This window comes from Hesperophylax consimilis, unplaced genomic scaffold (assembly GCF_061612785.1).
Source record: "Hesperophylax consimilis isolate HC1 unplaced genomic scaffold, BYU_Hcon_1.0 scaffold_44, whole genome shotgun sequence".
Taxonomy (NCBI): Eukaryota; Metazoa; Arthropoda; class Insecta; order Trichoptera; family Limnephilidae; genus Hesperophylax; species Hesperophylax consimilis.
Window position 1 is genome coordinate 674,534 of NW_028301274.1, and position 14,343 is coordinate 688,876.

The window sequence follows — 14,343 nt, forward strand, 5'->3', positions numbered from 1 at the left end:
TTTTCCTACTTCTATTTCCATTTTTATATTCTATTACTCTAGCTATGTTACTTCTTAAAAATACTACATCATTTTCTAATCTGATCTGCCATTCTGGTTTACTATAACTATATGATCTATCGTCAGAGGATGATAATTTAATTCCTAACTTATTACAAACAGTAATCGCGCTAGCGTATACTATTGTATGAAGATCTAAAAAACTAATTTCGTCAAATATTATTTTTGGTAAAATTATGTTATTTAATTCAAAAATTAATTTAGATAATTTCTTTGACGTATGCAATTTCGGTAATTTTGGTCTAACTGTTGGCTCTACATCTATATATCTGTTTATATTATTATGAAGTAAGTTAGCTAATTCTATTATATTATCATCAAAAAAGTTTAAATTTGCAATGTTGATTTCCCTAAGATTATAAATAACGTCTAAGTTATTTGAATTTACTGTAATATCATTGGACATTTCGACTAGAATATTATCCAAACTATCTACATTCAATGTATTTGATATGACATTACTTGTCTTAATTTGTTCTAAATTATTTCCCATTTGCAATCTATCTGCTACTTCTCTTTTAATCTGTTCTAATGTGACTACAGGAATTAAATTATTTTTGAAAATTGCTCGCTTTTGGTCTGCTAATCTTTGTTCGTTTACTTGGGCAATCGGATAATTTTGTGAGAAAAGTGAATGTAATTTTTTCCTATATAACAACATATCTGTTTCTAGTTTGGTTACATAAAAATATGAACGAACAATGAACATATTGACATCGTTCGTCCATTTCATACGCTGTCTAGGAATACCTGCTTTTGTTTTTTGGGGTCTTAGACTATCCATGTTCATCTGTATAGATGACATAATAATCCCCTGTTCATCTACGTTGGTTGCAAATGACATTTTTGTCATTTTGCAAAACAACTAGGAGATGATTGTATCGTTACTGCTACATTTCAGTAACCAAATTAACAAATAATTTTCAATATAACCAAATTAAATATTCTAATCAAACTACCTTTCGACATAACAAATCTATAATTTCCAATTCAACTACCTTTCAACATTACAAATCTATGATATATTATGTTCCAGAAAAACGTCAACATAAAAATACACCTTTAAATGTATTTTTTTTCAAATGATGTCAAATATTGTTGTTTACCTTGGTTACTGGGGTCCTCAAATAATATTTTTTTTAAATCCTATTTATTTACCTATATATCCTATGGCTTACTGGCAGTTTATTTATTGCGTTATCTGATATATTCTTCTTTAAATATTTTTATGTTTTGGGATCAAAGCTAATTCTTTTTTATATGATATTACAAAAAATAATCAGAGAGCAAATTTATTTATTAATTTATTTATTTATTAATTTCAACGCCCTGGTGGGCTTTTACATAACAAGTTTTTTACATAACTAGCTTTTACATAACATGATATACAGAAACATTTTTAAATGGAAAAAGATAAACTATGAAAATAAAAATAAAAGTAAACATAATATGAAAGGTAAGTAGGTGAATAGATAAGTTAAGGTAGAGTTAATTCATTGCAATAAAAGAGAAATAAACTAGTAGGTATGTTAACAATTACAAAATTACATGTGAATAGCTAAATGTGATACATGACAAAATTTATTTAGGTATGTATTTGTTTGTTCTCGCCTTGACGGCTTTTACATGCAAGGTAAATCATACAGGAGCATTAAAACAGGTATATAGCATCATAAGTATAACATAGTAAATAAAATAATAAGCTGAGCATGAAAGACATAAGTAGGCACAACACAGGTAGGTATTAGTATACGATAAGAAATTGTATATTGTATAAAGGAGTTCAACCAGCAAATACTTATTTGGGCTTAGGCTACAGTACATTCAGCAATTATAATTGTCACAATATTACACCAAACATAATTACAAACATACTCGAAGCATACCGGTTGGCAGTGGTGTTAAACATTTTCTAGCGATTTATAAAATAGTTAAATAAAAAAATGAAATAAAAAATAATAGAAAATAGTTACAGAGTATTAAGTTTGTTATTGTTAACAATCAACAGGATTTTTGGTTAATATCTGATTACATATACGCTTTTTAAAGGAAGCGATGTTTTTATTAAAAAATATATCAACAGAGCATGTTTCATTCCCCACACGATGCAATCTCTGAAGACAAGAGTTGAAAATAAAATTAGTGCGAGAAGCAACTATATTAAATGGAGCATGAAGTCTAGTGTTGTACTTATTGGGAACTTGATAATTTATCATGTTCACTAGTTCAGGGCTGTCCAAATAACCGTTGATAATTTTAAATAATAATAAAGCATCACAGATTTTTCTTCGCTGTGATAATTCAGGTAGTTTAAGCAAGTGCATTAAATAATTATAATTTAAATTTTCTAATGGAATATGTAATTTGTAATTTATATGCCTTAAAAATTTGTGTTGTATTCTTTCAATTTTGTGTGAGTGTACATTGTATAGAGGCGACCAGAGAGAGGAATTATACTCAAGAATGCTTCTGACAAGTGTAATGTACAATGTTTTGAGTGTATTAGTATACATTAGATCTTTGGACGTTCTTAATACAAATCCGAGACATTTAAGTGCTTTATTCGTGATTGCATCGATGTGGGGGACGAATGTCATCTTGTTATCAAAAACGACACCCAGATCTTTTATTAATGTTACTGTAGAAAGATTCACATTGTTAATATAATATTGAAAGAGTATTGGATTTTTATTTCGAGAAAAACTTATAGAATTACATTTGTTAATGTTTAAAAATAAATCATTTATGTTACACCAGTTATATAATTGATCCAAGTTTTTTTGCAATACAAGACAGTCCATTGAATTTCTTATAGTAGTGTAAATTTTTAGGTCATCAGCAAACAATAGGAAATGGATACTTTCAAATATTGTAACAATGTCATTGATAAATAGCAAAAAAAGAATCGGACCTAGATGAGAACCTTGAGGCACCCCACTTGAAGCTTCAATTTCGTGTGAAATATGGTTAGATAGTTTAACGTACAGTTTTCTAGATGTCAAATAGGTCTCAAGGCATTTTAGTAGATTTCCTTTTATCCCATATACTTCTAGTTTGTTTAATAAGATTTTTATAGAAACTTTATCGAACGCTTTGCTGAAATCTGTGTAAACTGCATCCGTTTGCAATTTTGAATTTAGATTATCTGATATATATTTTTCGTATATAATAAAATTTGTAAGTGTAGATCTACCGGATATAAATCCATGTTGGTGAGGGGAAATGATTTTACGAGCCTGCAACATAAATATTGATAGAAATACGGATTCAAACAATTTAGGTAATGCTGATTGTATGCTAATAGGTCTGTAATTAGAAGCATCCGTTTTATCGCCTTTTTTATAGATGGGACTAAGGAAACTGGTCTTCCATTTTTGCGGGAAAAGGCCAGATGCTAATGATAGATTAAATATATTGGTTAGGTGTCCTTTTAAGTTAGATACACAGTTTTTTTAAATAAATTGCAGGTATGGTGTCCGGGCCAGCGGATTTCTGAGTATCTAATAATGTAATTTTACGCTGAACATCGATTTCATCAATAACAAGGTCGTTAAAATTAATAGAAATATTGGAGTTGAATTGAGGTATTTGGTTATTGGATGAGTTTGCTTTATACACTTCGCCAAAGCATTCGGCAAATAATTCAGTAATTCCTTGAGGTGTATCAGCAATTTTACCATTGTAGTATATGATAGACGGAATACCAGATTCATTACTATTAAGATTATTTGCGAATTTGAATAAATTTTGAGGTTTATTTTGTAACGATTGCTCAATATTTTCCAGGTATTCTTTGTAGCAGGAGATCGAAATATTTTTCACCCTGTTGCGTAATTTAGAAAAAAGTAGATAGTCATTTGGAGCTCGAGATATTTTGAATGTTTTATGTGCAAGTTTTTTTGCCTGGATAGATAAGCATATGCCTTAATAGTCTAAGAGGTCACGGTCTTTTTCATAACGATCAGAGGAATGGGTAGTTTTAGTACATATTCAAAGTATGGCATCTCCGCATATGAAAAACGTTGGTCTGCCTGCTCTAAGTGGTTGCAACTATGAGTTATAGAGCTTACAAGAGGCTTTATTGTTTCGAAAAAAAAACGATCAGAGGAATGGGTAGTTTTAGTACATATTCAAAGTATGGCATCTCCGCATATGAAAAACGTTGGTCTGCCTGCTCTAAGTGGTTGCAACTATGAGTTATAGAGCTTACAAGAGGCTTCATTGTTTCGAAAAAAAAACGATCAGAGGAATGGGTAGTTTTAGTACATATTCAAAGTATGGCATCTCCGCATATGAAAAAAGTTGGTCTGCCTGCTCTAAGTGGTTGCAACTATGAGTTATAGAGCTTACAAGAGGCTTTATTGTTTCGAAAAAAAAACGATCAGAGGAATGGGTAGTTTTAGTACATATTCAAAGTATGGCATCTCCGCATATGAAAAACGTTGGTCTGCCTGCTCTAAGTGGTTGCAACTATGAGTTATAGAGCTTACAAGAGGCTTCATTGTTTCGAAAAAAAAACGATCAGAGGAATGGGTAGTTTTAGTACATATTCAAAGTATGGCGTCTCCGCATATGAAAAAAGTTGGTCTGCCTGCTCTAAGTGGTTGCAACTATGAGTTATAGAGCTTACAAGAGGCTTCATTGTTTCGAAAAAAAAACGATCAGAGGAATGGGTAGTTTTAGTACATATTCAAAGTATGGCGTCTCCGCATATGAAAAAAGTTGGTCTGCCTGCTCTAAGTGGTTGCAACTATGAGTTATAGAGCTTACAAGATTAGGCTACATTGTTGCGAAAAAAAAAACGATCACAGAAATGGGTAGTTTTAGTACATATTCAAAGTATGGCGTCTCCGCATATGAAAAAAGTTGGTCTGCCTGCTCTAAGTGGTTGCAACTATGAGTTATAGAGCTTACAAGATTAGGCTACATTGTTGCTAAAAAAAAAAAGATCACAGAAATGGGTAGTTTTAGTACATATTCAAAGTACGGTGTCTCCGCATATGAAAAAAGTTGGTCTGCCTGCTCTAAGTGGTTGCAACTATGAGTTATAGAGCTTACAAGAGGCTTCATTGTTTCGAAAAAAAACGATCAGAGGAATGGGTAATTTTAGTACATTTTTTATTTATTTATTTATTTATTGGATGATTTTTATAGCGCCGCTTTTGCGAAATATCACCTCAGGGGCGCTGTACAGTTAATGCAGATATTACAAAAAAAAATAATATAAATATTACAAATTGAAATTAAGTTAAATAAAATGAAGTACAGAAACAGGTGACACGGAGATGGAGAGTCTGCTGCAAGAATCCTAGGTGGTGAGGAAACTGGACCGGCTGCTGCAGCGAGAGAGTCCACCGCGTCCACCAACAGTGCCAGCACGAGGTTCGTCATCCTTCCAGGTATGTGTCTGCTGCTAATAGAGCGCTGACACAATGTCCTCTCATGGATTCCAGACCTTGGCAGCACCGCTGTGACATTCGACGAAGGTAGAGGATGGAGACTCTGCAGCAAGAATCCCAGGTGGTGAGGAAACTGGACCAGCTACTGCAGCGAAAGAGTGCACCGCGCCACCAACAGTGCCAGCACGAGGTTCGTCATCCGTCCAGGTATGTGTCTGCTGCTAATTAAGCGCTGACACAGTATCCTCACATAGATAACAAACCTTGTGACGCTCGGAAAGTCCATCTCCTTGTACACTTGTTTCTGGTGATTATGTTAGTGGTGCATTGTTCCGAAATAAAAGGCGGCGGACGGAATAATAAATCACCTTGGGCACTTGTTAGGGCTTTCACTGTTTCCAAGAATAACATTGAAAACATCTGGCGTACAACAGTTACCGATTCTCGTCCCAAGTTCAACTTCAACTTCAGCGAATTTAGAATGTTTTTAGCACAATTTTCGATTATTCATTTTTGAAACACTGCACTCTAGTCACATTACTATTAAGTTCTGATTACTAATTGGTAAGTTAATTTAAAATGTTGATTCACTGATTTTTTAAATAACTTCAAAGGGATGTTGCCTCGTTTCCCTTGAAAATACTAAAAAAACACAAAGCGGTTGGAGACGGCATGACGCGTCCAGCTGCCACAAAGGGCGCTACTCAACTGCATACATATTCAAAGTATGGCGTCTCCGCATATGAAACAAGTTGGTCTGTCTGCTCTAAGTGGTTGCAACTTCGAGTTATAAAGCTTACAAGATTAGGCTACATTGTTTCGAAAAAAAAAACGATCAGAGAAATTGTCAGTTTTAGTATATATTCAAAGTATGGCCTCTCCGCAGATGAAACAAGTTGGTCTGGCGGCTCTCAGTGGTTGTATTTCAAAGAAAAAAATAACAGTAATCAATAAAATAAAAAATTAAATCGAACAAATCCAATTTTTATTAATTCAACTTCCATAATCTAAACATCTTTGGGTAAAATCACAGATTAATCATTTTGTAGAATATTACTAAGGCTTAAAGAGTTAAATATTTATTTACTTCTAATATTCTTTTAATATTTTTATGAGCTTTTTCATTAGTCACATCAAAACAACGTGTAATTCTTAATTCTTTGACGAAATTTCTTGGTCTGATTTGTTTTGGCGATGTTATTTTATACTGTGTTTTGGGGGTAGCTTTGTGCCCAGCTCTCATTTCACGTTCAAAATCTTTGATTGAGGGTGATAAATAAGAATCAAATATTACATCGATACGGTTTGCTTTGTAGCTCATACATTTTTTCAAAATGTATAGCGACATTTCACCAAATGTTTTCACATGCACTGGTATTAAATGGAGAATATAGAATCCATCTACAATCACAACATCAATTTTTTGTGGCGTATTGGCATTGGCTGTTTTTTCCAATATTTTCATGAGTGCAGCCTTGTTAGTCTTCATCAAGGAACCATCTAAATGACTCATAGAAGGTGACGATGAAGATAATGGATATTCCAAAACTTTTGGCAAATCTAGTTTCTGATTAAGGGAAATTCCTAAAAGACGACCGAAGACGTTTCGTTCTGCTTTTATAACTTGCAGTTTTTGTGCTGCTTTACATGGCTTTTTTGATTTATCTGAACAGAAATCCCTGATTTCATTGCGTTTTATTGGTTTCTCGAAACGGTCGGGATTTTCATTACATTGAGATATAAATTCTTTTCTCTGATTTTCTCCTGCAGCCTCTATATTGAGCAGAAAGTCTGCGGTTTCATTCGTTACTGAATTCCCAGTGACAATATTGTACAGTTCGTCTTTATCGTCTTGATAATCAAATGGATTGCCATAAGATTCTACAGTATCGACAAGTTTCTTCACTGCCTTTTTGTTTTTGGAAATGTTGGCTGTCTGCAGATCAGAGGTAACGTCTTGTACCCTGGTAATATTAGTTTCTTCTAAAACATGAGTTATAATGGTGGATCTCAGTGCATGGCTTTTTGCCCAACGCTGTCGGCCTGACAAGGAATTAGTAAAATGGCTAACACCAGACAATCGCTTAGCAGCATCGGCGTTTATGGTTTGTTCTAGTGTTAAATCAACGGGTTGTCTAGAAAACGCTTTGTCAGTGCGCTTGATACCCAAGCCATGACGTTTTAAATGAAGCTCGAGGCCTGGGTGAGTGTCTTGGACTTTTAATATGTCGTCATGGTGCTTTGTGAGCCATCGCGCATAATTTGGATGATTTAGTATGAAAAATATATTGTTAATTTTTGGAAGTACATATTTGTAAAGCTCAAAATTGTTTTCTCGTATCGATCGGCTCAAAAGAAAGTAATACTCGATCAGATTAATATATTGCATGTAAAATTGTGCCGTTTTGCCGTGTTCTCCGTTTTGAGTTTTTTCTCGAAAAATTCTGTATTTAGAGATGATTTCTGATAAAAAGAAATTGTCAACATCGACCAAGATGTTTCCAGAACTGTCCATTCGTCTATTTTTTATTTCTTGCAGTTCTTCTACCAAATCTGGTGACAATTGTAGATTTTCCTCTTTTAAAAAGAATTTAAAATGGATTAATTGTAAGGCCAGTGAAATAATAGGGTGAAGTCTCTTGCATCGATTGTAATGCGTACCAGACATGAATCCATTAAGAGACCCATTGGCTAGCAAATCAGCTTCGATTAGCATATGCGTCAAACCACAATCATCTATAAATTTTCCTATAGCTTTGAAATAGGCCAGGATGATATGAAATGTGCCAAGAAAAATAAAAAGATTGTCAAAATTTGGCCGTTCTGTGGATTGTATTTGTAATGCCACTTTTGCAATTGCAAGATCATATGTAACACATATATATTCCTGACCACACTCTTCGGCTATACTTTTTGCTTGTTGCATTGTTGTTTTAACAACGGAAGTGTTAGTGGGAGACATGTTTATTGGGTTCAAATAAGCTATTTTCTGTTTACTGGTTTGATCATTCATAGTGAGGTTATTAAATCCTACCCACATAGGAGTATTCTCGATTTCAGCAGCATGACACAAAACCCATAATAAATCTCTATTCTTTGCATTTATTTTGACAGATTCAGTTGTTTTACGTAAGTCACTATCAAGTAAAATCATACTGTCACTCATTCTTGTTGATTCTTGATCTATATTAATGTCAATCACGTCGAATGCCCTTCTTCTTTTGCCTTTAGATGGTTTCATTGACAAGTCAATAGGTTGATTTCGTATGGAGTACTGTTCTTCATTTTGAAAAATAATTCCTACTGTGTCATGCAATGTATTTTTTCCAGAAGGTGTGTCTACGTAACGGTCAAAATTATCGAAAGCTACTCCAGTATTTAACTGAGGACATGGAATTATCCCAGACGGAATGAATGTTGTTATAGATTCATCGATGGAGGCATAGGTAATTTCAGTTTCTAATTCTTCTAATAAAGTGTAGCTAGGTATCTGACCATATTTGTTCAAAATGTTAACAACTTTTATGCTGTTAGTTAGACTTTTAATAGCCATTCCCAGAGCTAATTGTTTAGAAGGCTTAACATGTCCATTTTTCACAGCGTAAATTTGATCCTGGCTTATCGATTCAGCTTTCTTTAAGCAAGTCTCAGACAACTTTTTTTTTGTGCGCGAACCGATGCCAAGGAGCTCCAAGTTGAATTTTTTAAGAACATCGGGTATATTACACTCGCCTTGGAGTAATTCCTGCACTGAACAAGTGGTTGGTAGGGGAGTTTTAGGCAGGGAAAGAATCTCTTTTCTCAATATATTAGCAGCAGACGTGAGAATATCTCTTTTCACTAATTCCTTCTGTTTCGACATCACGAAATCAATTGGCAAACCCGTTCTGAAAACTAACTTACGTCCATTTATTTCTTCTATAGTTAAAACGCTTCGATCAAATGAGGCTCGAATTTTCTGTTCTAATCTCGAACATGTAATATTATTTTCAGTGCTATTTGACTGCAGAGAAGATTCATAATATTCGTGAAGATTGGACATTAAATGAATATTATTGCCATGAATTATGTCGTTTATGAATTCATACAATTTTTGTAAGGCATTTTTATGGCTCTCGCGTATAACGTGCCACACACCGTCTTTTTCATTGGACTGACAGTCGGATATTTTTTCAGTTCTTCTAAAAAAATCTTTCAAACAATTAGTGTGATAAAATAATGGAACACTTGTCTGTGAAATTTTATGTTGTAAATTGACTTCGTTAGATGCTAACGATTTCATCAGTATCTTTTCGCGGGTTTCATTTGATTGCAAACAGTGCATCTTTTCAAATTTTTTATGTGATTGTTTACGCTGGTGATCGCAGAATAAGCATATAGCTTTGCAACTAGACGTACTTGGTGAAGGTGATGACAATGTCTCCGCTTGATTATCTGAAGTCTCGACTGGCAGAAGTGTTAAACTGTTGGTCTCAGGAGTAGATATTATTGTTTTTTTCACTGCGGTAAATTTTTTATAGCACGATAGATGATATACGGCAGTACTGTCACAATCATTTGGTATTTTGATATGAGCATGTTTCAAATTACGGTTAATACGAACTGTTAATATATCACGACACTTTTCTAAACTGTTTTTATTAAAAGGCAGCACTTTTTCGTCCATCTTACATTCACAAAACAGGCATGTAGTATTTATGTTCGACATTATTGTAAAAGTGGGAGTAACGGGTAATAGTATTAAAAAATGCACCAAAACAAGCGAAAGCACACCCTCTCACAACGATTGTACTGCGCACACTGACGCGGGACGCGGGCCGCCGGGCCGGACGCGGGCGGAGGAGGGGGCAATGTGTGTGTCAAGCAGGGTTCCCGATTTGCGGGAATTCCCCAAACTGCGGGGAATTTTTCAGATTTACTTAAAACTGACCATTTCTCTGATCGTTTTTTTTTCGCAACAATGTAGCCTAATTTTGTAAGCTTTATAACTCGAAGTTGCAACCACTTAGAGCAGGCAGACCAACTTTTTTCATATGCGGAGACGCCATACTTTGAATATGTACTAAAACTACCCATTTCTGTGATCGTTTTTTTTTTCGCAACAATGTAGCCTAATCTTGTAAGCTCTATAACTCATAGTTGCAACCACTTAGAGCAGGCAGACCAACTTGTTTCATATGCGGAGACGCCATACTTTGAATATGTACTAAAACTACCCATTCCTGCGATCGTTTTTTTTTCGAAACAATGAAGCCTCTTGTAAGCTCTATAACTCATAGTTGCAACCACTTAGAGCAGGCAGACCAACTTTTTTCATATGCGGAGACGCCATACTTTGAATATGTACTAAAACTACCCATTCCTCTGATCGTTTTTTTTTCGAAACAATGAAGCCTCTTGTAAGCTCTATAACTCATAGTTGCAACCACTTAGAGCAGGCAGACCAACTTTTTTCATATGCGGAGACGCCATTCTTTGAATATGCACTAAAACTACCCATTCCTGTGATCGTTATGAAAAAGACTGTGACCTCTCAGTCTATAACTAGCGTTGCTAAGCAACTATTATGTGTTTACTATTTTAATTACATTTTTCTTTTCATTGAATAAATATATATTACAAAGTATTATATATTACACTTACCTTTTTTTATTATAACTATTGCTGTAGAGGTGATAAAGGTGGTGGAAGATATGTTGCATGAAAAGGAACGTTCATGTAGTCTTAAAATGTTAGGTACAGGAATAAATATGTTCTATATACATTCCGATAATTATTCTTAAATTATCTTATTTTTGCTTAGGTTTCCCCACAAACCGAGAAAAAATTGAAAAATGGATATAAGCAATCCGGATTCAATTTTGTGAAAATAACTGGGTAATATTTTTTATATATATTGTATTTTTAAAAATACGGAAGAAAGAGTATTGCTAATTTATTTTTAAAAAGCGGATTGCAGGCTAACTAACGATTTTTTTTCTTCTTTTTATTTCTTTGTTGTTTATTTTTATGAATATATTGTATAAACTACACAAATGTAATACGTACAAGCCTATTTAACGGGCGTTAATAAATGCATAAGTATGTATTGTAATCAAGTAACCTCCACCCTCCCTTACCCCTCACCAATACGCTCTCTGAAGCTCTGTCCTCATCATTGCTGCTTATTCATTTGCGAACCGGAAAGCGAGCCGAACTACAAATTATGGGAAAGGAACGAAGCAATATTAGGTTGCTTCGTTCCTTTCCCATAAGTCGTGGTTCAGCTCGCGTGTGAATACGCAACATTATATGATTTATCTCTCTCTTTATCTTAATCTTACAATATATTTAATGTAAAGTCGTTTAGTACTTAGGTTAGTTTTCAATATTGCTATCTTGAAGAAGGTTGAGTATATCCAAAACTAATTTAACACAACGTCTTAATTCTAACATTTATTAAGGTATTTATTTATTAAGGTATTTTGGTTTTTATAAAAATATTTTTGGCCTGGCATCAAGTCAATTTCCATTTCAAAGCTAATTGGAATTCGAATCGTCATCATTAGCATTGAATTCAGTGTCTGTAGCAGGTGGATGATCGCTAACAAACGATTCAAAAGTAGTAAGAAATATTGTTTTAGATTTTATAGCAACATTTTTAATCTTCTTATTTGGTAGAGATTCATCTGTGTTGAAGTTTAAGTTATCTAAGTCTCTCTTCATGTTGGATTGTTTTCTTTTAGATGTGTTGGCAACCTCTTCCCTCTTCCCTTGGAGACTATTGGAGGTATGACTTTTGTTAATCTGCTGGCCTACTTTTGACTCTTGGATCTGTAATGTTGGCAAATCTTGCCTAACAATTTCCATTTCAAAGCTAATTGGAAACCGAATCGTCATCATCAGCATTGAATTCAGTGTCTGTAGCAGGTAGGTGATCGCTAACAAACGATTCAAAAGTAGTAAGAAATATTGTTTTAGAGCTTGTAGCGACATTTTTAATCTTCTTATTTGGTAGAGATTCATCTGTGTTGAAGTTTAAGTTATCTAAGTCTCTCTTCATGTTGGATTGTTTTCTTTTAGATGTGTTGGCAACCTCTTCCCTCTTCCCTTGGAGACTATTGGAGGCATGACTTTTGTTAATCTGCTGGCCTACTTTTGACTCTTGGATCTGTAATGTTGGCAAATCTTGCCTAACAATTTCCATTTCAAAGCTAATTGGAAACCGAATCGTCATCATCAGCATTGAATTCAGTGTCTGTAGCAGGTGGGTGATCGCTAACAAACGATTCAAAAGTAGTAAGAAATATTGTTTTAGAGCTTGTAGCGACATTTTTAATCTTCTTATTTGGTAGAGATTCATCTGTGTTGAAGTTTAAGTTATCTAAGTCTCTCTTCATGTTGGATTGTTTTCTTTTAGATGTGTTGGCAACCTCTTCCCTCTTCCCTTGGAGACTATTGGAGGTATGACTTTTGTTAATCTGCTGGCCTACTTTTGACTCTTGGATCTGTAATGTTGGCAAATCTTGCCTAACAATTTGGACACAACATATCATTTTGAGTTTAGTTTGGTCATCGAGTGGGACAACATCCACAGCCTTGTCATCTTCAATTGGGATATCGGGAGGTGAAGTGCAATCAGAAACAAGTGCTGGTTTTTGATTGACATCCGACACATCCGTATCGGTGAGTACTTCATCGGTTTCATCAGAATGTTGCGTTTGGGATTTTTGAATTTGCATATCTGAGATCCTGTTCAGTTTTTGCAACAGAGCATTGGTAGCAGCTGGGTCTATGGAAGCAACCTCCGACTGACCGGGTGTTTTCACCAATTTCTTTATTACTTGCTTTTTTATAATTGAATCTTTCAAATCCTTTCCAGTTTCAATTATAACAGGCAGCATCGGAAAGGTTTCGTGCGTTTGCGCCTTCAATACGGGTGCTTTCTGCATTTGTGGTGCTCGCTTACAGGCTGGTGTCGCAGGTTTAATGCCTAGCTCCAGTTCAAACTTTTGATTTCTCCAAGCTTCAAACTTCTCCATTGGCTGTTGATAGAGAGACAAGTGGCTGCTTGCCGGTTTGGCTCTAGCTGGAGGGTTTGAAGGTCCAGGGGCGGGTGACGGGGTGTTCAAGTGAGGTCTGACAACATTCACAGGAGAAGCAGGCACTACACATTCTTTCGTTTTAGGCATCAACCGACTGATGTAGACGGTAGACAAGTAGGTGCTGGGAATGTTTAGCTGCTGGATAACATTGACAGGCTTAAAAGGAGCACTTGTTGTTTGCGTTTGACTGCATGAAGGCCTTGTGACGTTGGTTGGTAAATCAGTCTCTAGGGCCATGACGTGAAAGTCATCTTGGACAATTTTGCATTCTATTAATTCCGCCTTTTTTACCTTTTTATGTTTTCCTTTGCCTTTGCTACATGTCTTAAGATCTTTAGGGACCTTTGGTTTTTTTGGGATCTTGTTTTCTTTTGATTTCTTTTCTTTTTTGGGCTGTTTGACCTTGGGTGTTATTTTTACTCTCTCAGCTCTTGTCTTGTTCTCAGAGCCCGAAGGAGTCTGCTTCTTGGTAGGCTTTTTCTTGACCTTTTTGGTTTCTTCCTCAGGCTTTTCTCCTTGGGCCTTCTCCGCTAGACTTGCCCTCACAGCTTTCTGAATTATTTCATCATCCTCTAGCTCCAGATGGTGCTCATATCCTGGGGAGAAAAAGATAAGAATTCAATACAAGAAGAGCAAGGGTGAGATAATCTTTACCAAGTAAGTAGGTAATTCTTACCCTTCTCGATACCGTGGTAGATGTCTTGAACTTGCGGATCCGGGTACACATACTGGCTGTAGTCCAGGCGGACAAACTTCAGCTCCCGGGTCACATTCTTGGTGACGTCCTTCATGTAGGAAAG